Raw genomic sequence first — 26,875 nt, 5'->3', positions numbered from 1 at the left:
AAAAAAGGGTTTTTGAAATAATTAATTTATTTATTGTCTAACTAAGATTTAGGATGATTTTCTAAGAAAATATGCAAAAATATTATAAGTACCTGAATTTCAAATAATTCCACTTATTCATATAGGTAACCAAATATTTCGCGTTGACGTAGAGTTCAGATCGACTCTGTTTACGTTTTCTTTGGATGATAAGAAAACTATGGAAGACCAAACAGGCCAAAAAAAACTTATTTTTCAGTGACGAAAATTTCAATGTATTATTAAGCTGAGGCTGGCCAGTACCAGATGGGTGACCATTTGTATGCGTTTGGTTTTTAATGTGTATGTGTGTGGGGGGCAGGCTCCCAAAAATGGGGGGGGGCAATTTAAAGCTGAATAAAAAAAAATTATTTCAGCGCGTTTGGTCCACCGTAGTCGAAAGGCGGCAAACGTTTTCAAACGGGATCGAAAAAAATGATGCTATTTTTAACACAAAGGGCACAATATTTATCGAATTTTTTTTTTTGGTATCGATTATTCAAAGCATGCCCTGTTTAATAATGGTCATGCATTATTCGGCTCGCTAAAAAAAATTGTTAATTTATTTATCAAAAATTTTAAAATAGCTTTTTTCGTATAAATATTAAAAAAATTTTTTTTTTTTGTTTTGCTTAACTTAAATTAATTATTTTACTTAACATATTCACCGAATTTCACACTTCAAAACTCAAAAGCGGGATAATTAAACACAATCGAAGTTCTGATATTCAGACGTCAAAATAAGGTATGCAAACAATTTTTTTTTTTTTTTTTTTTTTAATCTATAATTCTGTCCCTTACAACAACACAATATGTTGATTTCAGTTTCAGATGATTATTTTAAGCATATTTGTTCCCACTTCAAAACAAGGGGGGGTTTTGTAAGCAAAAAAATATATATATATAAATATCGTTTATGAAAAATAAGTACACTGTTATAAAGTTCATTCTTCTCCTAATAATCGCTGAAAATTTCGTATTGATCGGATAATTACCTGATTTTTGGTAGATTTTTAAAAAGACGGTCCGTCAAAAAGTACTGACCTGCCCCCCCAGTTTTGGCGGTGCCTAGATATCCATAATTGTTTATTTGGGAAATGTTTCGATTTAATGAAAACAGGAAAGTTTTTCATTTAATTTTAGGTTAATTCTTTCAGGGAGCAATCGTTCTCCAGTTTAATTTTATTTCATGTTTCGTACATAGTTTAAAATACTGATTTCTCCCTTGAATTTTAACAGCAGGTGCGTGAAAGAAAATGGCGTGTCCAGTTTCGGCGATAAAGGGTAGACGTACCATTTTTTTTTTTTTTTTTTTTTTCGAACAGAAATATTTGGAAACCATAACATTGTATAAAAATCTATCAATATTAATTGTAAAAACATTTAAGTCTGCGTAAAAAAAAAAAATTAATCCAATTTTGTAATAAAAGCAACATTGGATTTTTTTTTTTTTTTTTATAAACTAAAATTGTTATTCAAACATTTTAATCAAACTTCGAATTGCAACTTTGAAGGGTCAACAACTTGGCACTTTTTACAATTTGTCACTGCAGAGGGACAACTCATTTACTAAGATTCATTGTTTCTAATTTAGGACGCGATATTTTTTAACCAAAACCTTAAAAGAAAGCGGCGACGAATTTTTTAATGTAACAAAGTTGACAACATAATACAAAATGTAGTCTTCACGCGAAAAAATTAACGAACCAACGATATTTTTATTAGATGAAAACTTAAAGTTCGGCAACTTTTTTCTTAATTAAAAATTAAATGTTAGTAATGTTTTGGGTTTGCATTCGAAAAATGTATCAAAAAAAAAAACAAATGTTATCAAAGGCAAGGTAAGTTACTTTTCTACCTAACTGGATATGTTTTAGTGTTTTTATTCAATGTAACATGTTTATTCAGCTCGAAAAATAGTGTTTACCGATGTATTGGAAAATTTAAAATGGCCGCCGACTCTTAGACACGGTAAGTTTGGAAAAAGGAATTAAAAATAACAATACTGTTAAAAGCCAACTGAATATGTCCGCCTGTCACGGTAACATGTTAAGCGGGGTTTTAACCGTATTTTGTCTAATTTTATTTTTAATTCCTTTTCCCAAACTTACCGTGTCAAAGAGTCGGCCGGCCGCCAGTTTAAGTTTTCCAATACATCGGTAAACACTATTTTTCGAGCTGAATAAACATGTTACATTGAATAAAAACACTAAAAACATCCAGTTTGGTAGAAAGGTAACTTTCTTTTGATAACATTTGTTATATATTTGTTGTTTTTTTACAACTTTTTCGAATTTGTGTACAGTAATACAAACCTAGTTTGGGTTTGTATTACACATAGATTCGAAAAAGTTGTCAAAAAACAAATATAACAAATGTTATCAAAAGCAAGATAAGTTACTTTTCTACCAAACTGGATATATTTTTCGTGGTTTTATTCTGCAACCTCTTTTCCACAATAGACATTTGCAAGCCTTTCTCTGCTCATTAGCTATTTTCATGGCAAATGCTCAACTGAACTCCAATCTATAGCTTCTCCTTGCCAAACTTAACTTTCACAAAACACTTGACTAGCTACAGCTATCAACAATTTCCCCCACTCTGTGCCCAAAATCTAAACGCAGATTCCATGAACACGGCTTTCCCAGAACTGCCCGCCTGTGGAACACTTCTGCTGGGCTGATTTCTGGTTGAATAAAACATGGTCGCCTTCAAATCCAATGTAAACAAGTTGGAGTCGTACCCATAATCAAATTCTACCAATTTACACTGAACGATTACTACACTACCACCATATATTCATTAACCCTTAGCCTCGAATAGCATTCGAGCCTTGATAAAAGGTGACTCTCAATTAAAAACTCATAAGATTCCATTTGCATGTGGGTTCCACATTGTTTTGTTTCATGCCCCCCCCCCATATTGCAAATATTCAAGGTATTGAAGTATTTTCAGAAATCTTCTGAAAAATTTTAGGGTCTTCCTGAATTGTATTCTGTTCTAAAAGGAATTCTTAAACATTAAAATAATGCACAAGTGCTTTTTTTCCATAATGTTGATACTGAATATGCATTGAAAAATAATTTGACAAGCCCAGGAATAGTTTATATTTATGGGAATCAAGTTCTCCACGCAAGCATGCACAATAGATGATTTTAGAGCAACCATTACTATCGCCCTCTAACTCTGGCAATATTATTGTCACAAGGTGGCATAACGCCTTCACTTCTGGTTTGTATTCTCTTTTCACTGAACCTCCATACAACGCTCTTCGGTTTTGGCAATGGCCAAACCAATGTTCAAGAACTCCGGAGGTCAAAACACAAGTAACATTGTTCATAACTAAACCTTCACAATTTTTTTCTTTTTACATGGACACCACCACTTAAGGCCACGAGGCCACTCGAGGATAAGGTTTAGAGAGTACAGTAGAAATTGGACAATATAGTAATCGTTAGTAATGGAAATTCGGTAAATTTGAACTTAAATGGAGCGGTTCATGTAAAATTTGTTTACATTAGACTTGAAGCCAACCATATTGTAGTCAGCTGGAAAGCAGGAAAACTGAAGACAATTCCATAGGCGTGCAGTGCTAAGAAAGCTTTGCTCATGAAATCTACATTTAGGTTTAGGCAATGGGAAATTAATGATAGTGTTTTTTGCTAGACAGTGTTTCTTGTGAAAGTTTGGTGAGATGGAATCATAGATTGAAGCTCAGAACACTTGCCATGAAAATAACGTAATTATACCTATGATGTAAATAAATTTTAGTTTTAATTATATTTGCATATTTTGTCTTCATGGCAGCAAGACACTTCTATTAATAGAGGATGCTTTTTGCCAACTACACATCAAAAGGCAACCCTGTCCTCTACAAGATTGGTGACCGATGTGATTATGAATAAAACCATTAACACCGCCATGATAATCTACCAAACTAGCAAAATTAATATACAGTAGCGTCCAAAAGTTAAGGAACGATCGATCTTTTTTTTTTTTTTTTAATGGCTTCTAACTTTATCTATGAAAAATTTGAATTTTCCAATGTTTAATAATGGTAGTTAAAGAAAAATCTTTGATTTTTTTTATACACATTAGTCTTTTTTTTTTTTTTTTTTTTTTTTACATATAAATAAATTTAAACTACAGGCGTCCAAAAGTTAAGGAACGAGGGAAATTCATTATGAAAAAATAATCTTTTCAGTATTTAGTGAAAAGCCCCTTGTTTTCAATCACACTATGGCATCTTTTGCTACAAGACAGAACCAATCGTTCACATGTTATAGGTGAAATATTATTCCAGGATGTTTTTATACATTCCCATAAATCAAGATTTTTTTGGGGTTTTTTCTGTGATCTTATCACCAATAATTTTCCAAACATTTTCAATTGGATTCAGGTCTGGGCTCTGAGCTGGCCAATCCATAACGCAAATATTGGATCTATTTAGCTCTTCTAAAACTATTTGTGCTTTATGGCACAGTGCGTTGTCTTGAATAAAGATATCAGAATTAGAAAGATTAGGTACCACATGTTCTCTAATCAATTCTCTGTACATTCAGGCATTAACTTTTCCATGAATTCTCACAAGGGGGCCAGTTCCTTTTGAAGATATCATGCCCCATACCATTATACTGCTGCCTCCAAATTTTACTGTACTTTTAACGCACTTAGGGGACAGTCTTTCTCTTTCTCTTTTTTTTTTTTTTTTTTTTTTTTTTTTTTTTTTTTTTTCTTGACATGTGGTCTTCTGTCTGATCCGAAAAGATTAAATTTAGATTCATCAGTAAAATGAACCTTTTCCCATTTTTTCTTCCCAAAACGTTTTTCGGCGAATAACAATCTGGCCTTTTTATTAATAGAAATTAATGGCTTTTAGCATGGACTTGAAAATAATCCAACTTCGTTTAATCTTCGTGAGATTGTTTGTTGGGAAATCTTGTGTCCAGTTTCGGATGTAAAATCCCGGGATATCGAAGCCGCAGTTTTAAAGCGATCAGAATGAGATGATCGGAGGATTTTTCTATCCTCCCTTTTAGTTATTCGGGATCGGCCTGATTTTTTTCTATTCAGTCAATGGTAAACCTTTTCTATTTTCAATAATCCGAAAAACGCTTTTAGACCTTTTCAATATTTTAGCAATCTCCCTATGGACTTTTTTTCATCATAATGGTCACAAATAAGCTGTTTTCTTGTATAGATAGCCTTTTTTGAATATTCGGAGTCAAAATTTTAAAATTGTTAACGTTTGTATTAATTTTCTACGTTCCTAAACTTTTGAACGCCTGTAGTATTAAATGTATTTATATGTAAAAAAAAAAAAAAACTATTAAAATCAAATTTTTTTTAACTACCATTATTAAACATTGGAAAATTCACCAAAAATGTTCTTTTTCATAAAGTTAGAAGCCATTAAAAAAATGATCGATTGTTCCTTAACTTTTGGACGCTACTGTACACCATAATTAATCTACCAAACTAGCAAAATTTCCAAGTGTCCTGTTTTCCAACAGGAAAAAAATGGATGGCCATATGTTGCTAAATAGTGGAACCCCTACTTAGTTGCTTACAAAATTTTCAGCTTACGAAAATGTGGAATTTTTTGCATACAAAAATTTTCCAGGATACGAAAAATATAAGTAACTATTTTTCAGGCAGTAAATTCTTTTAAAATCACTTCGAAATCTTATTTGATTAAAAAATTTGTAATTTTCTGGAAATATTTGTAGAGATTTTATCTGAAAACTATTTGACTTTAATTTTTTCACTTACCTGCCCATAAATTAAAAATCGAATATAACACATTTGAAGAATATAGATTGAAGAATTTCTTAATTTATATCATACTCTCGGAAATTTTTGTAAAGGGGGTTGGGTGGAGTTTATTTTTCTTAAATCGTAAATTAACTGCATGTAAACAACCAGTTCTGTAAAGTTGAAGGATAATTAAAAACTGAAAAATTAAGTTTCAGAAAATTCAAACATTGCCTCACTGGAAAGCTAAGGTCCCACCTTTTCCTATTTTTTAATTATAATTATTGCATTACGTTCTAAGTACTTACAGGTATTAGATTATGTATCATTTGGCTCTTATTTCGTTCAGGTTTTACACTTAAAACATGAAATTTGTGTTAAATGTCTTCAAGAATACAAATTTCAAGATACAAAAATCAAGCTGGAACTAATTATCTAGAGGTTCCCTTGCATACTTTTGCATGATTTCGTCTATGATTTTTGATAAGCTTAAAAATAATCCATTAAATGTCTAATTTTTAAATTGTGGGTAACTTTCTTTTTCTAAGGAGTCATAAATTATGAAGGCCCAAACGGTTAAATAAGTCCTTGATGTAAGCGAAACTTTGATTTTTGGTCCCCCACCCCCGACAAGAGTGGACCTGTAAATTCAACCTTGTCCGTTCATCTGTTTGCAGTCTTAATAACTATCCTTTGGAATTTTAAAAATTTTGCACAGCATTAAACATGAGTAAAAGTAACAGATTTTCCGGAGGAAAACTCCGGTTGCCCCCCCCCCCTCCTGCTCCTTCCCCCAGGGGTGCCTTTCAGATTAAAATGTCTAAAAGTGACACTTTGTGCTTATTAAAAAAAAAAAAAAAAAAAAAAATTGATGCCTTGGATTTTAAAATTTTCTGAAAAGTAACTTATTTCTACAATTTTGTCCATACTTCGCAATAACATCTTGGGTGTGCCCCAGGGGCTCTTTTAGGGCTAATAAAAACACTCCATTTTAGACTATTTTACCATATTTGTAAAATTGTCTATTTAGCAATTTTGCATTGTGCTGAACTAAATTTAAATGTTAAGGCCTTAGACTTTTGGGGCTAAATTGGAAGTGCAAATGGACTTAGTCTTTTTTTTTTTTTTTTTTTTTTTTTTTTTTTTTGTTGCATGATGCAGAACTCGCATGTTAAAGCCTAAAACTGCACCGTTTGTTCATTTTCATCAGGATTTGACATTCCTTGGACTTTTGAGGCTATATGGAGGGGGGGGGAACTGAACTTAGTAATTTTTTTTATGCCTTGTTCAGTGCACTCGGGGGGGGGTACCATGCATGGTTCACTTTTTAATTCAGAAATTTAGTTTTAAGTAGGATAAACGGTAGTTTTTATGACTAACAGTTTGCCATTTTACATAGTCAGTGGGTTAATGGCAAACCTACTTTTTACTATTCATATTGAAAGTTTAAACATGAATGAATTTTAAGCACTTTTAGTGCAGCGATACTGTTCCAGTGATCACTGGAATTTGAAACCCTCGCCTCTTGCATGCAAGGCAAGCACTCTGCCAACTGAGCAAATGTCCCGCACACAAGTCTAACAGATCAAGCAAACCGCAGCGATTCTTGCTCTTACAATCATTTTCTGCCTTGGCATGAGTTTTCTCTGGAGTGCTTGTTTGTGGAACACATCATGGAGCTGCTTACTGGTTGACTAATGACCTGGTTTTAAAGCCCAACGTGAAGTTTTAAGATATGTTGGCTGAAATAACTTATCAAATTTCCATTACAGTACCCTTTTAACTCGTATCCTTCAGTGGCCTCTGGGCCTTGAGTGGTTATTATGATGTAAAAAAAAAAAAAAATGCTGGTGCTAGATTATAGCCAGTCTAAAGATACTGGTTTCCTAACTTGAAATGCACAATTTTTCAATTACTTTTTGTCAATCATGTTCTGCAAGCTTAGACAATTCTCTCCACAAAACCATGAATAAATAAATACTTGAAGATATAAAGAACTTCAAAGCATTCTTAAAATGAGCACCAAATAACCCCAAAAGGGTTGATATGCCATATTACTAAATAGTAATAATGGTTAGATGCTTAGTGATGAAGTGCATTTTATCAAGGCCAATACATGAATTTGACAAATTTCATGGATTCTAAATAGATAAAAGATTGCTTTGGTCATGAGGATAGATGTTCTTAGGGGGATGTCGTCATTGACTAGCCATGAATTGTCTGCAATGTGATCAGTGGGGATTGGTGAGTGATACTGAGTGCCTGACCCTCTGGTTTTTATTTCTCTTTGCAAAACTCAACCATGTTCAATTTCCAAGGTCATCTTAAAGATGACCAAACCAATCGCTATGAAGTATTTTCAAGTATAAAGAACATGAAGTATCAACACTTTTTCCAAGATTTGACGAATAACCAGAAAAGGGTTGATATGCCATAAAGCAACCAAACCTGCTTGGTCCAGCAGCACGTAGATGTAATTGTAGACATCCGTTTCTGTAGATGGCACAAAATATTTGCTGGATTAAAAACTGCACAATTATTCAGAACGATGTTCATGGTAACAATGTTCTCTTTGGACAGTCGGTGTGGAAATCTATCGAATTGATGGAATCTAGTTGTCAAAGAATGTAAAAAGCTTGCATGAGGAATCCGGGTATACAATGAACAGTATAACATGTCACAATCTATAAGAAACTGACTTTATTGCTAAAATAACATCCCATTTCAGTTTAGTTAAATGCAATACCAGTAAACATCAAAGATAATGGCATGTGGAGTTACTCTTGCCTCGATTTTCCTAGCTTGGTTACCTTAATACTTAAAACTTGAACAAAGCTGAAACGTCTGCACTGATCTGTAATTGCAGTATGTAACTGAATTTCCCCTTTCAGCATTAAAATGTCTTTAACTACTTGGGAAATTCTGTCGGAATTCCCCCTTTTTACAAATGAAGAAAAAAAATGAAAGATTTCTTTTACAGGAAAAATAAAAATGGTAAAGTGAACTATTCACTGGAACATTGTATGTATTCATGTTTTTGTGTGGACTTTTCAGGTTTTTCGTGTTAATTACCTGAGCAGGTATTAAGTTTTTAAAACATTTTTCTATTCATATTCTATGAAGGAATGTAATGGAGTGCATACGCAAATGCATGTCAAATGACGTCGCTGGTAAAGATTACAAAAAGGAAGAGCATGTTCGACAAGTGACATAACTAACGAAGCCATGCATGGTGAGAGAATAAAGAAATATTACATTTGTTGCAAGAATGTCCTTTTTGGTGCCCCGACAAAACGAGGGTAGACCTGTAAATTCACTCTTGACCGTTTGTCTGTCCGCATTTTTTTTTTCAATAACTACACCTTGGAAGTCTTTGAAATTTTACTCATTACACATATGAGTAAAGTAACAGCTTCCCCCCTCCCCCAAGAAAACTCCAATTGCCCCCCCCTCCTCCCGGGGGTGCCTTTTGGGTTAAAATGGCTAAAATTAACACTTGTGCTTAATAAAAAAAAAAAATTGATACCTTGGAATTTTATAACTTTTTCTGATTGTCTATATTTTGTCATAACTCCTGGGTGTGCCCCAGGGGCTCTTTTAGGGCTAATAAAAACTCAATTTTTGGGATTATTTTACTATATTTGTCAATTTTCTGTCTATTTAGCAGTTTTGCATTGTACTGAACTTCAATTTAAATGTTAAGATGGACTTTTTTTTCTTTTTTTTTTTTTGTATGATGCAGAACTTAAAAATACCTATGTTAAAGCCTAAAACTGCACCGTTCATTTTCACCAAGATTTGATGACTCTTGAGAAATTTTGAGGCTATATGGGGGAGGAGGTTTCTGAACTTAGTCATTTTTTTTTTATGCCCTGTTCAGTGCACTCACGGGACCATGCAGGCTTCACTTTATTCAGAAATTTAGTATTAAGCAGGATAAGTTTTTTTTTTTTATGACTAACAGTTTGCCATGTTAGTGTCAGTGGGTTGATAGCAAACCTACTTTTTTTTCATATTGAAAGTTTAAACATGAATTTTTAGATCTTTAAGTGCAGCGATACTGTTATGGTGATGACCAGAATTCGAAACCTGAGCCTCTTGCATGTGAGGCAATCGCTCTGCCAACTGAGTGAATGTCCCACACAAGAGTCTAACAGATCAAGCGAACTGCGGCAAAATCCGACCATTGAGTGAATCTACTTCGTCTCGACAAGGGACGCAGCCATCCAACCAGCTATAACCCAAGCTGATGTCTCACATGTAGGAATTTTCAACTCTAGGACGATGCCATCCAACATGCTAACCTAGCGAGCAGTTAGTAATAGAATTTTTCAGAATGTGAGATTATATAATTTCCACAGCTAAACGTCACAGCTCGCGTGTCTGAACACTTAAGTGTCTTCAGGACAGTTTTCAGATCCTGGTTTTGGCAGTTGTTAAATAGTTTGATCCTTCTACCGCTTCAGAAGGTATCACTGTCGATGCAATCTTTTATATCTGTAAGAGCTAAGTACGTTCTAGGGTGGCGTATTCTTGCTTTTGGAATCGTTTTCTGCCTTGACAGGGTATGAAACCCTCTGAAAATCTGGGAAGTACCTTTTCTCCTTTCTGCAACCTCACTGAGCTTTTATGGCGGATGCTTAACTAAGCTTCACCCTGTGTCTCGACCTCCATAAGTTTTTTGCAGCAAACACCCGACTAGCTACATCTAAGCAAAAATCCCACGAGTTTTCCCTGGAGTGCTTGTTTGTGGAACACATGGAGCTGCTTACTGGTTGACTAATGACCTGGTTTTAAAGCCCAACGTGAACAGATTTTTTAAGATGTTCGCTGAAATAATCAAATTTCCATTACAGTACCCTTTTAACTCTTATCCTTCAGTGGTCTCAAATTGCTAAAATAAAACTCCCATTTCAGTTTAGTTAATATAACAGTGCAATACCAGTAAACAAAAGATAATGGCATGTGGAGTTAGTCTTGTCTCGATTTTCCTAGCTTGGTTACCTAAATATTTAAAACTTTAACAAAGCTGAAATGTCAGCACCGAGTTGTAATTGCATAATGTAACTGAATTTCCCCTTTCAACATTAAAATGTCTTCAAATGTTTGTCAAAATGTTGGAATTGTTTTTTTTTTGCTTAGAAATTCCTTCCATTACATTTTTTTTTTTTAATTTTTTTAACAGAAAATAAAAATGGTAAAGTGAACTATTCACTGGAACATTTTATGTATTAATGTTTTTGTGTGGACTTTTCAGGTTTTTCGTGTTAATTACCTGAGCAGGTATTAAGTTCTCGTAAAGAATTTTTTCCTTCATATTCTATGAAGGAATGTAATGGAGTGCATATGCAAATGCATGTCAAATGACGTCACTGGTAAAGATTACAAAAAGGAAGAGCATGTTCGAGAGCATGTTCAACAAGTGACCTGACTAAGGAAATATTAAGTTTGTTACAAGAATGTCCTTTTTGGTGCCCCCAACAAAAGGAGGGTGGACCTGTAAATTCACTCTTGTCCATCCGTACTTTTCTCAATAACTACACCTTGTGAATTTTTGAAATTTCACTCATTAAGCAGGAGTAAAAGTAACTTAACAGATTTTTCAGGAAAACTCCAGTTGCTCGCCAAAATTGACACTTTTGTGCTGATAAAAAAAAAAAAAAAAAAAAAAAATTTGCCCCTGGGGCTCTTTTAGGGCTAATAACGATGCCATTTTCTGGTACTATTCTACCATATTTGTCAAATTTTCTGTGTATATCTATTTAGCAGTTTTGCATGGTGCTAAACTCAAATTTAAATGTTAAGGCCTTGGGGACTTTTGGTGCTAACTGGGGGGGGGGGAAGGCAAATGATGGACTTAGTCATTTTTTTGCATGGTATGGAACTCAAATTTACATGTTAAGGCCTAAAACTGCACAGCTTGTTCACTTTTACCAGGATTTGATGTCCCCTGAAGACTCTTGGGGCTAAATGGGGAGGAAGATGCTGAACTTAGTCATTTTTTTTTTTTTTTTTTTTTTGCCTTCCTCACTGTGCACTCACAGAATGTATGCTTCACTTGTTTGACTTTAAGTTGAATGTCAAAACCTTTTTGCACCAATCTAACGTTACAATGGAGGGGAAAGAGTTGAAGTTCTTTCCTATTTGTCTACTTTGCAACTGAAGTTAGGTGTTGGGTAACATTACATTAAGCAAGTGCAAGGAAATGGAGTTCGTTCCCTATGGACTCTTAAATGGCTCTGCTGATCTCTAAATTTCACAAGACTGTTAGATGGGTTTTATAATTATTGAAAAATCTGAAAAATGGATAATTTTGAATAGTTAACACACTTCGCACAGTAACATTACAAGTGTATTTGATAATTATTGTTGCACAAGCAGAACGGTCCAGCATATAAAATCAACAATACGTTATTTGTCGGGTGTGTTCCTTTTACATTGGAACTTTAATTTTCAAGCCATTATAAAACCTGTCATCTACAGTACAATGTAGATGACTGTATTGTGGACTCACTAAAGCTTTTTCCTGGTGCACTATGGTCGGTTCCAAACTAGAGAAGGCAATCAATAGATTTGACTGAAAAATAGATTTCAGATTTCGATGACGAAATATGGGAGGGTGAAGCGTTTGATAGTCCTCATTCGATTCCGAACCCAAAATGTTTAACCAACTGAGCTAAGGCGACGTTCACAAAATTTGTTCAGTTTTTCAACTATTTAAAGTAAATCGGGTCGCGAGGACCGTTTTTGTTGACCCCCCCCCCCCTGTCGAAAATTGTCGATTTCAGGGTGAAAAAGTTAACGTTTTTGGCCAATTTTTCGATATTTTTCGAGCAAAGGATGGAGCTTCGATGTGATACTGAGTTTGTGAATTTTCGTCGTGTCTGTCGAAAGTTTTTAGCAGACATCCAAACATACACATACATACATTTTAGCTTATATATATATATATATATATATATACTAGCGAGGGGTACCCGGCGTTGCTCGGGTGTTTGTAGGTGTGTGTGAAAAAAACCCGAAATGTGAAAAAAACAGGTGCCCGTGAAAAAAAAGCCTTGACGACGCGCAGTTGGAAAATAGTAAAGTGAAAAAAAAAACAGGTGCACGTTTTTGATTGACGTGACGGCGATAGCTATTCAGCAGTTAGCATTTTGCACGGAACAGTTTTTAATGAGGTCAATAAATCTGTTTTTAAAAACCCGTTCCCTGTTTATTAGGGGGAGCGTCTCATCTCGAAATGAAAGCTATCGTCTGATATGACGAAGTCGACATTGACCAAACGTTACTTAGCTCTCTAGAGACCACTTTCGCTTTTTTTTTTTATACCGAAAACCGAATGTAACGCGTGCTGATGCGGGGAAATGTTGACTAATTAACGTTTGAAAGTCAAAATTAAATACAGGCGAGCTCCGTGGTTAACTGAGATATTACAATTTATAGATGATATAAAAAGTTTTAAGTTGTGAACCGAGTGAGCGCTTCTCTAAAAGAAGCCTTTTGTGGACATCGAGGAAAAGCGTACGTACATTTTCGCTTTTATATATATATATATATATATATAGATATAGATTGAATCTTATGATCATTTCACCTTTTGGAACAACGTAATCACTATTTGCATTGTTTGTTTTTTTTTTCCACTTTTCATCTGTTTTCTCCATTTCAGGAACACTTTATACTAACTTTTGCATACGATTAGTTCTCATAAAATGCAGTTTCAATTTGTCAGTATCAGTAAATTTATTGCTTCGCTATAATTAGTCTACAGAATGTTATTGCTGTTATATTTAAATTTCAAAATTTATAAAATTGTTTCGGAGATGGGTGTATTTTCCCTCTATAACGGGCATGAGGGGGACAAATAAATGCAGTCATATCCAAGGAAATGGCAGAAACACTAGAGCAAGACCTCCAATCTAGTGGAATGGAGACAAAAATGGATGGTCACATACAATGCTGCCAAGGCTAAGCTTGTTTCCTTCAATAACGACAAACCTTTTCTCCCACCAATAGTAATGGCCAAGAACACACTGCCTGAAAGTACTTCCTTTTAAACTCCTTGGCCTAATATTTACAGGGAACATGAACTGAAATATATACATTGAGAGCATTGCCAAGGCTGCAAAGGTGGGCTTTCTCCATGCCAGAAAATTACTTACGCCTGAAAGTATCCTGTACCTCTACAAGGCCACCATTACTCCATGTATGGAGTATTGCTGTCACATTTGGGCTGGTGCATCTGCTACTAGTCTCTCACTCCTGGACAGGGTTCAAGAGTCGTCAACCTGATAGGTCCTGAACTGTCATCTAAGTTTCAGCCTCTGTCCCATCGAAATGTTGCATCCCTCTGCCTGTTCTACAAATACTTTAATGATGAATACTGACGAACTGCAAGCACTTGTACCTCCTCGATATGACTAACCCCAACAAACCCGACAAGCAACTAAGTCCTACCTATTTACAGTAGAGATCTCTAGGTGTCAGAAAGCCTTTTACTCCAATAGTTTCTTTCCCAGAACTGCAGGTCCTGGATATGACCTTAAACTATATCCAGTGGTGAGGCCCTAGCTTGCGGGCTTTGGAGTGTGGAGCCACCCTTTAATTACCATTGCTCCCAGGTCCACTCTGACCCGGAGTGGTAGTACCTGTTAGGGTCCCAACTATGGGTTAAATAGAAACCGACTTGAAAATATATTCTATCAAAATTTTTTTCTTAAATCTTTGGATTTGGCATTAAATAACCTGAAAAGGGTTGATATGCCGTAAAACAAAAACAACCAACCAACCAACCCAGAACTGCAAGTCTTTGGAACTCCCTTCCAGGATACTGCTTTCCCAACTGTACTGATATGCAGAAGTTATAGTGTAATGTGAATAAACCTCTTTCTACTCATCTTCTTTCATAATGCCCCCGCGATAGTAGCCCCCTACTTCAAAGTGGCACTTGCCTTGTTTGGGGTGAAGATTGAATAAAAAATAAAATGGTGACCACATTTTTAAATGTGGTTAGGCGTTTGCATGACCATCTCTTTCAAATCTGGGGGGGGGGGGACGCTTCTATAGAATATACAGGCAGTTTCCCTCTTATAGCTTTTCAGTATGGCTAGATTAGCATTTATCCCTAATCAGAAATCTAACTAGTTGACTATCAGCAATTTTACTTGCTGAGCTATGGGATCGGTGCTCAAATCTCCCAATTAAAATAAACATCGACTTTTTTAAAGTGATCAATTTGTTTTTTACTATGCAAGAAAGAGGTTAAGCTTAAATTTGTCGATATGAATTTTTGTATATGGTATAGTGTAACCTGATATAAACTCAAGTCCTTACAACTTATATCTGGGTTTCTTATGACCGGGTTACCCTGTACATTAACACTCTAATTTGAGACCAGAGAAAATCTCATTTATGTTCGGATCTCTCATATCCGGGTTACTGTACTTCAATAATAGGGATTTCCTTTTATATAAGGAGTTTGGAAACCTAAACAAGTGTTTTCGGTCTCTGTAAAAGTGTTAGACCATCTTGACACGATATGTCTACAGATGTTTTGTAAAGGGGAAAGAGTTCAAGTGTTGTGAAAATACCTGTTATATTCCAACACTTGCCAAGTATGGCTAAACTAGAGCCTATCCCAACCACAGATCCAACCATCTCATTGAGTCAGCAGTTCTGTTCGCTGAGCTATGAGATTGGTGCTTGTAAATCTTGTTTTTTCAATAAACATCGACCACTAATTTAAAGTGATCCATTTGTTTTTCAAAAGTGTCTTCTAAGTAGCAAGAGATATAATTTAATGGCGATGTCTGATCCAAGAAAAGAGCTGTTAATCTTAAATTTGTTCCTATATAATTTTTATATTTGGTTAATTTTATGGGTGGAAGTTTTTTAGTTTGCAAGCATACTAAACAGCGTTTCCAGTTTCTGTACAAGGGTTTGTTAGACCATGACATAAGGACATGTTTACAGATACCTTTCACAAAGGGGAAGCGGTTCTCCAGTCTTGTGAAAATATTACCTTAGTAATACAACATCAACAGTTGTCAAGGATTTATTAATGATTGAACATAACATTTACTGCAAAGAATTGCAAACTTGTAACACCGGTGTTCATGTCATCTTGTACAGCAGCTTTGCGACCTGTATTGCTGTACTAATTATGTCCAAGTATGAAAAAGTCTGTCATCGACATTTGACCATGAAACGGCCAACTGGATGACCTATATTTTATTGGTATACTACAAGGCCGCTCAGTGTTGTCCAGTCATAAAACACAGACCTGTACCTTCGAGTATTTTTTTTCCTTTACAGTTCACTTGTAAAATAAAAATACTAGAGTTGAGATCGAAACCAAAACCCAGACAGCAAGCCAAGTACAATAACCATTAAGCCAGCTTAATATGATCATTAAATATTTTAAAACCTTATTCTAACAAATCTGACCTTTGAACGACACACGCATGCACATTCGTGAAACAGTTGACAAATAAAATCTGATGACCCCCCCCCCACATACGAATTTTCCTAATTTTGGCCCCTTAACAGCTTTTTTTTTTTTTTTTTTAAACTGATTAGTTTTCTACATGTCTGAATACCTATACCAAATTTGAAGTGTAGATCAAAAATTAGAGTATAGGTGGAAATGTCCTCATATATTCCCACTTTTATAGATATAAGTAACCCCGTTGCAGCCAGATGGCTGCATACGAAGAGCGTGCAATAAGTGATGCCCCTGACCCACTTCCCATAGCAGTAGAGCAACAAAACTTGACACAGTTATTAGTCTCTCTACATAGGAACCACCCAGAGTTATGCATTTCTCCCATCGTTTGATGCAGCTCTGGAGACCATTTTTGGAGAACACCCCAAGTTGGTCCTCCAACCACAAAGTGACTTCAGAAATCAAGGCTGCATCATCTGGGAAACGCTTTGCTTTCAAAAACAACTTCATGGCTGGGAAGAGGTGAAAGTCAGGGTGCAACGTAAGGAGAGTAGGGAGGATGGGGAAGATTTCATAACCACACACTCGTGCTTCTGATCTGGCGACATGCAAGTTGTGGACCGGAGCGTTGTCATGTAGGAAGAGGATACCTTTGCTGATCTTGCTCCACCTCTTGATTTTGATAGCTTCCCTTAACTTCCTCAAAAGTAAAGCATAATAGGCTCCTGTAATTGTGGTACCCTTTGCCAGGAAATCTGTCATCACTACTCCGTCCTGGTCCCAGGAGACTGAGAATGACCTTGCCAGTGGATGACTGCACCCTTGCCTTCTTTGGAGGTGGTGAGTCCAAGTGCTTCCACTGCATTGACTGAGCTTTGGTCTCTGGATCATAGTGATGGACCCAGGTTTCATCCTGTGTAATTTTGAAAAACTTTGACTCCTCTTCTTGGCACATCTCCAAATTCATCCTCAAGCACTTGACGCGTTCTCGCAGACACCTTATGCAAATGGTCATGAGTTTCCACAGACCCTGTACTAATCTTGACATCTTGGGCTATTTGGCGAATAGTAATGCGCTGATCTTCCAAAATGGCAGCCTCAACTTGACGGACAGATGCCTCATCAATAGCAGAAGGGGGGGGCGACCAGGTGTGGGAGCTGTTTCCACAGACTTCCGGCCATGTTTGAATTCACGGTGCCAGGATTTTACAAGGTCATATGATGGGGCATTATCACCATAAGTTTCTTTCATTTCATCAAGTCTCCTGTGGTGTGCGTCCTTTCAAATACAAAAACCGGATCACTGCTCGACATTCAACAGGCTCCATTTTACACCTGACTCAGTTCAAACACCTGTAAAACAGAAACCACAATTGGTTCAGAGCTGTAATTTGCCACATAACCCGTAGAGATATAAATCATTGCACATGCAAAATTTCAACTAGATCAGACAACTGGAAGTGGGTCAGGGGCTTTACTTATTGCACGCCCCAAGCAAGTACAGTGCATTTACACAATTTTTATTTACATGAAAGAAACAGTGGAAACAGCAAGGAAGTGTTCAACACTAAAGTATATATCAAAAAATTTATTCATAAAAAAAATCGTATGCATATAAATATGAACTTCAGGTTCAAATATAAACAAATAGTCGACATTCTAAGTTGTTCAACTCTCCTATCGTCATAAAAGCAGTTCGTTCACATCAACATTACGCAATTAATATTTTCAAACAATGAACTATGCACGCAGCAGAAATAAATATGGTAGATACAGTAATAAAAATGAACCAACCTCTTTCATTCAAGGAACAAAATTCAGAATAACAATTAAGTTTGCTTCGATGTCCATGTTATTTTCTCTCCCCTTCATTTCTGGCGCTACCCCTCCATTAAACCTACTTACTGTCATTAACCACTCCCTTTAGCTCGTTAGATAAGTCTGCCTCCTCCTTACCTCCCTTTATTTCTTTATACGACTCTTAGCCACAAAAAGAGGAAATAAAGTCTGTTAAAGGTGGTCATGTGCTTCTGGCGCTCTCAATCTCTCCTTTATTGTGCTGCTTCAAGCTGACTCCCTTCGTATCTGTGCTTACGTAAATGTTTTTCTCCTGACAAAGGAAAGAAAGATAAACTCTGCTCGTGTGTACGCGTTTTATTTTTTGATTTTTCAAATATCGTCAAAACATCCGCTTGGTCATAAGCTCCATTTTGGTACCCAACTTGTGTGGGTGGGTTGCCTGTAGGCTGAGATAAACTGCAACGCACACATGCAGTAAAATTTATAAGATGTTTCTTGTATCCGTTTTGTTTTAGCCTGTACCCCTGTCTCCTTTCAAGACGGTTGACTGTAGTAGAAAATTTAAAGTTTTGTGAAGATCAAATGGACTTGCAATGAATCTGGGCAATATTCTACAGTAATTAAAAATTACTATAGAATAAATGAAATCTTGTTTTCCTATAGTATTCAAAATCATGAAGGTATATTAAAAATGCTTTAGACGAAGATATAAAATTCGAGGTACCTTTTTGACTGCCCTATCTTAGTGTGAACGTCAGGGAATAACTTAAAATATACAGTTGTCATTAGCCAAAGGGAGGAAAAAATGAACTAGATAATGGTGTGGTAGTTATGTCCCCTTATAACTGAAGTGGAAGAGTTATTGCTCTTGTAATTGAGTCATATCTGAACCCCTATCCATAACTGGTAAGACAATAGTAAAATAAAAACAGTAAATATTAATATTACAAAGAAAATGAAAGGGATACTTTTCCCTACAAGTAAACTCTAACCAAATATTCAAAATCTTATAATATTCGCTGCCCAAATAAGATCTGTCTAAACCACATTAGCTTTTACAAGGAATGGTGCACCTTCTAAGTGATGTTACCTCAAGTAATAACACAAGTCTGGATACTCCACCAGACTAGATAAATTCTTGTCCTGGAATCCACTAAGACCAATAGACTCAAACAAAAGACCTACTACAGATGAAAATTGTAAATTGGGGAGAGGAAAATAATGTTCTCAGTTTCTTTACTCGGTGCTGGAGAGAGAGAAAGAACTTTAATAGAACATTCAAATATGTATCTGAGTTCAAGTGTTAGCACCAGGTAGTGGGTCCCTTGATTTCTGAACTTCGACTGCCCTATGCTAGCATTACAATCTTCGAAGAAAAATCGATGACTTGCAAATTGGTGAGTACCTAGATGTGATTAATTTTCAATCAATAATTTGTGAAAACCTACAAACATATGCAGAAGAGGATGGTCCACATAGTCAGCCTTGTATTGAAATTAAAATTTATACAGCAAAAATTTTTCTAGTGTGGGGAAAGCAGTTCTAGTGCTAAAATCACACGGGGGGGGGGGAGTTGTATCTTAGAAAAACTGACTACAACAGATGTGATGTCATAGGTTTATAAGAGTAGTTGTTGATGGGCAGAAATTGGAAGCTCACAGTATTAATGCTGGAGTCCCTCAAGGGTCCATCCTGGGTCCAACTCTCTTCCTGATCTACATTAACGATCTCAAAACATCTTAGATCGTTTTTAGACATTTATTCATTTTTTTATTTTTTTTAGTGATCACCACTTATCAAGGCCCGGAAGCTACTCAGGGATAAGGGTTATTGCAAGTACATTACGTTAGTGTGGAGATGGCAATGCATCAAAGGCTGTAAATGACTAAGTTCTCAGATTCTCTCATCTGATCTTGAGCATGTGGTACAATGGGGAATAACTTCATTTATTTTTTTATTTTTATTTTTTTTTTTGCATCTAAAACCAAGCTTCTATCTTTGCATTATCAATGCTCTGATCCCCATCTGGCATCAATTGAAATGAATAACTCGTCTTGGCGAGGCTCCATGTTTTGACAAGCTCCTTGGCTTGACCTTTACTCCTGATCTGAAATGGAATACATATAGTCTGTTGCCAAGGTCGCTGGAAAAATAGTGGGGTCCTATCGATCCAGTAGATCTCACTGCTGATGCAATTCTCTATAAAAGCCAAGTATGTCCAAGGATGGAGTACTGTTGCCACATCTGAGCAGGAGCTGCTAGAAGCAGCTTATCCTGCCTTGAAGTTCAAAGTAGACTTTGTAGCTTAGTGGGGATGCCCTTTTCTCATCCTTGCGACCTCTTTCCCAGAGACGTGAGCTTGTCTCTGCTTTATCATTATTTCCATGGCAAATGCTCATCTGAGCTCCAATGTATGGTTCCCCTTGCCAAACTTTCACGAAAAACACTCATTTAGCTGAACCCACTATCAATTTTCTCCACTTTATCTGTGCCTGAACCAAAACGTAGATTCCATGAACAGAGATTCTTAGAACTCCACGCCTGTGGAACTCTTCCGTTTGCCGGTTTTCCATCTGACTACAATTTAGCTATCTTCAAGTCCAACATATTTAAATTCTTGAACCAAATTTCCTCTACTAACGATTACTATATTAGCCCACTGACTGCTGTACAATCAGTAACCCTTATCCTCGACTGGCCTCTGGGCCTTGATATGTAGTGCCCCCTATATTAAAAAATTCTTGATGGAACCAATAAGAGTTTTAAATAGACCAAACCCCTAGATGAACCAAAGAAAATATTGGTATTAAATTTTGCAAATTTTAGACAATTTTGGAAGTTGTCCTTGGAAACCATTTATCGATAAGAATATCATACCTTTAGTTCAGCCGCCAATTTACTTGCTATGCAAAACCTGAGGGTGAGGTGATTAAACTGATTTTCCTGTTCATGGGAAAAAATGAATTGCAACTAATATCCGGGCCGTAAAAGTTTCATTGTGTTAGTGACGTAATTTCCTGTTTCTACCAAAACCTTCGAAAGAGGGGGGGGGCAAAGAGCCATTCGCTTCCTTGATAGTGAACTGTAGTGCTGTAGTCACTGGTTTTATAGGACTTTCAAGTGACAAAGATATCGCCTATATAGGATCTAGATAGCCAAGTGAAAAATATTTTCCTTAAAACCTAGGAAAATATTTGCTAGGATAGCATCTAAAGGACTGCCCGTCACCACTTCCATTAACCTGTTGATGCATTTCATTGATGAAGCTGAAACTGAGTTACAGAAAATGTTTTCCAAGAAAAAGCAGAAAGGTTAACGTTCTAGACTAAAGCATATAAACACCTATTTAGTTTCATTGTGGAGTACATTTATGAAACGGTTTACAAAAAAATCCATTTATATTTTTTTTTTCCTTTTGAAACTGATTTTCAATTCAAATTATGAATCATTTTACTCAATATCAAAATAACTCTAGGATATCCATACTTTATATCTACATTAAAGCGAGCATTGGTTTTTCTTTTAATAGTGTTAATACATTTACTAATTCATTAAACTCTGCTCTTTAGACTCTAGGTCTAATTCCCCCTGAATTATATATATTAAAGTGGATTATTTGGATTAATTGAATTGTTTTTATTTTTAATGTTCTTCAGATATGTCATGTTGTGTGAGGTAGAGGTTTAAAGTATTTACAATTATATAATTATATAATTCCCCAAAAATATATGTAACACACACACACTAGATTATTTGGATTAATTGAACTAGTGTTTTATTTTTAATGTTATTTGCACAACCTTCAGGTGTATGTCATGTTATGTGTGTGAGGTAGAGGTTTAAAGTATAGACACAAACTATTGATTTTGTTTTTCCTTTTGAAACTGATTTTCAATTAAAAAAATTATGAATCATTTTACTCAATATTAAAATAGCTCTAGGATATCCATAACTATCGCGCTTATTTTATATCTCCACTACAGCGAGCACTTTTGTTTTAATAGTATTAATACATTTACTAATTCATTAAACTCTGCTCTTTAGACTCTAGGTCTAATTCCCCCCCCCTCCCCCGAATTATGTATGTGATGGCAGCAAATTCACTTTCGAACCTTGCCATCACTCGATATAGCACAACAAAGAAAAGGTATATAAAAACACAAAAACATTCAGTGATCGGCTACACAAATGTGGCTTTTAAGCCCTGCTAAACTCTGGCATTTCTTAGCACACATTGTACAGACATGTGCGCCACTAACAGCATGTTCTTGCTGTTTTCTATGCAGGATCAAATGCAGTTTCAAACCGCCTGTCGATTTGTACATTCGCCCATAGTGTACACAGGTCAATTCTGGCAACTCGAGACTGCTTTGTGGCCCGCTGCGCCGATGAGTAGACTAGTGACTTATCAGCCCAGCTCTGCTAAGACATTCTTCCTCACGCTCCAGACCAATTTGGCTCCCCCTCCCATCCACGGCTCCTTTCACTCTCCCTTTCTGAATATCGTGCTTCAGCCGCTCATACTGGGTTCGAGCCACCTCAAACTTGCCTACACCTCCCTGCAAGGTCCTTCTCCGCAATCCAAAGCAAGACTCTCCCAGGTTCTTTCATCAATCCCACATTTTTTTAAGGTGGTTCTTAAACAATCCTTAAATCTCAATTTAGGCTTTCGAGCCAGACGTCTTCCCTCGGCAAGCAAGTTGTTTGGGTAGTTGACTAACATCCTCACATGTCCACTCCATCTCAGTCTATGCTTAATAACGTGAGCCTCAATGCTAAGGCATTGGGTTCGATCAAATACCTCCACATCACTGACATCTGCCAACCCACACCTAAGATTCGCCGTAGGCACATCTGGTGAAACCGCTTGAGACGTCTCAAATGCTCCCTATAGAGAAGAGAGAGAATGCATGCGGCATAAACCTTAGTTGGCAGCAAAATCCCATGACGTCTCCACAGATGCCCGTCCAACTTTCCGAGGGCATCACTTGCCCTGCTGATCCGTAACGATACCTCATCATCCTGGGTACCAGACATACTCAGTGTGCTATCCAAGTATACAAACTTAGAGACAACTGCTATCCTTGACCCACAGATATAAACTGATGGCTCATAGTATGGCATGCCTGGAGCAGGCTGATACATTAAGACAGTTTTTTTTTTCAGATTGATGGTCAGGCCCAATGCGCTGGGGTAACCGCAAAAGTGTCCAAGATGCTGCAGATCAGTCATCCGCATAGAGCAAGTTATAAATCGTGTTGGTGAGTACCTTTGTACTTGCATTGAAGCGCCTAATATTGAACCCCCCCCCCAATGCCATCCAAAAGACCATGGTGAAATACAACGCAAAGAGTGTGGGTGCTGGAATGTCTCCCTGCTTAACACCATTTTCTACTGATAGGATCAGCCAGCTTTCCCCCAACATATCGTGGAAGAGCTTTAAGATGGTTATAAACTTCTCAGGACAGCCAAGCCTTATATATATATATATATATATATATATATATATATATTTACATTTACACATATAGTGGATTATTTGGGTTAATTGAACTCGTGTTTTTATTAATGTTCTTCAGGTGTATGTCATGTTATGTGTGAGGTAGAGGTTTAAAGTATAGACAATCAAACTATTGATTTTGTTTTTCCTTTTGAAACTGATTTTCAATTCAAAAATTATGAATAGTTTTACTCAATATTAAAATAGCTCTAGGATATCCCTACCTATCGAGCTTATATATCTACATTACAGCGAGCACTTTTCTTTTAATAGTATTAATACATTTACTAATACATTAAAGTAAACTCTGCTCTTCAGACTCTACGTCTAATTTCCCCAAAATTAATGTTTGACAGTACAAAACTTCGATTGCTTTGAAGAAAATAGCTGGCAAAACCCGAGGGGCCCCTTTCATTAACACATTGATCTAAAGAAAAAATAAAGTATCTCACAAGAGCAGACTTAATGGGGTGTGCGTGTAATTTTTTACCAAGGAGAGAAAAAGGAAGGACAGGTGGGAATACGAATAATATTTATAATTATATAAAATAATATAAAAATTCAGAAACGTCAATTATATAAAATGTATAATATAATATAAAATATTTACAACTAGCATTTCAGCTCGACGTTGCTCGGGTGTTTGTATGTGTATGTTGAGCCAAAAAAAAGTGGTAGTTGGAAGGCAGACTCGAACCTGTACTGCAAAGGAGGAAAAGAACTGGGTAAAACCTAACGTTTATGCTATCACGACCACCGCCAAACCGGAAGCGACATTTTTTAAAAGTAAGGCTAGACAATCTAAAGGAGAGGATAACTTTGAAAAATATCGGTGAAAAAAATGACCCCCCCCTCCCTGTAAAGTGCCTAGTTGAAGGGAAAGATATTAATGTTTTTAGCCAATTTTTCGATATTTGTCGTATGAAACGTTGAACTTTAAAACGACACTGATCTTGGTAAAATCCGTCGCCTCTATTGAAAGTTTAAGGCAGACATGCAAACAGACATACATACATACATTTATATATTGGTAACTAAAACTTTTCAACCCAAACTGATGAAAAAGCTTGCCCTATCTCTGAATACCCTTTATGTAAAATTTCAAATATTTAGACCAGAAATTGTCTGAGTAATTTGGAAAACAGCAGAGGTCAATTTTTTTAAAACTTTGACCCCTATTATGACCCCTTAAAATTTGTTTTGGACTCCAAGTTAAGTTAGATCCATGTCCATGGAACCTATATCTAAAATTTCAAGTTCATAGACCCAAAATTGTCGAAGGAGTTTGGTAGTGTTCTCAAAGGTCAAATCGTTGAACTTTGACTCCTTAATCGCCAAATTTCTAGCCAAAAGCCGATCACATCTATTTTCCCAAATCTCAGTACCCTGTATATCAAATTTCGAGTCTGTAGACTAAAAATTGAGTTATTGCGTGGGGAAATGTAGACACAGTTTCACTTAGATATAGATTATATAAAATAGATATAAAAATTCAGAAACGTCAATTATATAAAATATGTATAAGTGGGAGCAAAGAGGAGTTAAAATATATCTAAACAAGTCTAATGACCTAGCGAATTCTGTCGACAGGTCTGCACAAGAGATGGAGACTCAAAAATCCGCGAGTGATTTCGAGTCAGTCCAGTGCAAAATTCTAAAACCCTCCATTTTCTACACATTGGCACACGCTGGATTTTCATGGAGGTGTTAGCCAATGGAAGATTCCAAGGTGGAAGAAAGGGGGGGTAAGAGCAACAAGGTTTGTCCAATCTTATATTTGCTGGAACATGTTGGTTGATTCGAGTCCGCAAATTAAAGGTTTGATACACTAACAATTGAATTCGTAAACTTTGTGAGGTAAACCATCCCTAATAACTAGAGAAAATGCAGATTTTACACAAAACAGCAACGGATGGGAAGCAAATTGAGATTTGTCTATTCAAACACTGACCAGTCTTTCAATCCAAGAGGGCATTAAGTAGACAAGATAACCTTGAGGGACCAAAGGCTGCAGGAGAATTGTATTTAACTTTATTTTTAATAATATAATCAATTAAATTCTGGATAACTGTTTCGAATGAAGATGAAAATAATCTTGGTTTTCAATTCGTGTTCTAGTTTACCAGAACAAATTCTAAGTGCTCTATACACTAACGTCTGAATACTTCCAATATTCCTGGAAGTAGGCACAAATGAACACCAGTTCATATATAGGCCGGTAAATGTTGGCTTATGGTAGACTATAAGAAAACTCTTACTGCGTTCAACTAAAACGTCCAAGAAAGGCGGGCAACTATTCTCGTTCTCCATAGGAAATAACGTATGGAGAGAATTAAGTTTGAAAATTTTTTTGCCTCATTTTCAGAGGCAAAAGCTGCAAAGATGTTGATGTATCTGAAATATATTGATGGCTTAAATACATCATTAAACAATACCAACTCATGAAATCCCACAAATGTCAGTTAGTGCAAGACTAAGGACTTCTCATCTGACCCCCGTCGATCTGACTATACATAATGTTGAAGCTAAATTCTGCTGGATTAGTACAGATCATGAATTCAAAATGTTCCTGGGGAAAGGTGGTGGGCTTAAGTTACTGTAAAGAATCGGCACTATCAAGTTTCATGTAGCGGGACATTTGTAAATAGACTAGAAACATTGAATGAGAAGTTATTTTCAACACCGGGTTGCAGCTCGCGTAAATGTTCAAACCTAAATGAGTCGAATGCAATTTTTAGTGTAGAGCCTGGACCGGTTCTATAATTGTCAATAGCCATTGGACTAGTGTTGGGCAGACGCCGTCATAGACAAGATAGGTCTAAGTGGGATACCTTAGGTGTTTTAGGAAGGCCGTAGAGTCTAGGTCTCTGAACCAGGCCTTATTTTATCATCTCTTTAGTAAAATAACCTTATAGAAGTATAAATGGTGCTTCTAGATCTTCATTTTTATAAGCATTATCGCAGGTTTCAACAGGACTAATATGACTAAACTTATCCGGATTTAAAATCAATATTTTCTGGACATAATCAGCATGATTAAAGATAACCCGATGCCAACACCCTCGTTTGGCAGATATATCTTTTATTGGATTTCAGTCACTCGAATCAATAGTTGAATTAGAGTAAAGCCAGATCTTTCTGGCTGGCCTTTACAGTCGTTACATGTTCAGGTGAAAGAGGATCGTGGTGTTAAGGTTGATAAAATAAAACCTCAAAAGCTGCAAGTGTTTTATTTATACAAGTCTGGAACGCAAAAATTCAACCCCTTAGACAACACTGCAGTCTCAACTTTTGAAAGAGCAAGATTAACTAAAAATATTGTCTTCAGCACCAGAATCATACCTGAATCTAGCGCGAAC

The 26,875-nt window shown here is 36.1% G+C and overlaps 1 long non-coding RNA gene across 1 annotated transcript in view; it reads left to right on the top strand.

The window, feature by feature from the left end:
* Nucleotides 1-26,875, top strand: part of LOC145261059 (uncharacterized) — a 255,210-nt gene that overhangs the window by 6,303 nt on the left and 222,032 nt on the right. Inside the window, exon 2 of the long non-coding RNA XR_013864398.1 lies at nt 23,183-23,277. This is a non-coding gene — a long non-coding RNA (uncharacterized LOC145261059). The remainder of the gene's footprint in view (nt 1-23,182; nt 23,278-26,875) is intronic.

The sequence above is a fragment of the Euprymna scolopes genome, chromosome 37 (assembly GCF_053919585.1).
Source record: "Euprymna scolopes isolate OS-2025 chromosome 37, ASM5391958v1, whole genome shotgun sequence".
Lineage (NCBI taxonomy): Eukaryota > Metazoa > Mollusca > Cephalopoda > Sepiida > Sepiolidae > Euprymna > Euprymna scolopes.
Note: the sequence above shows the minus strand (reverse complement) of the source record. Positions and strands in the feature narration are given on the sequence as shown.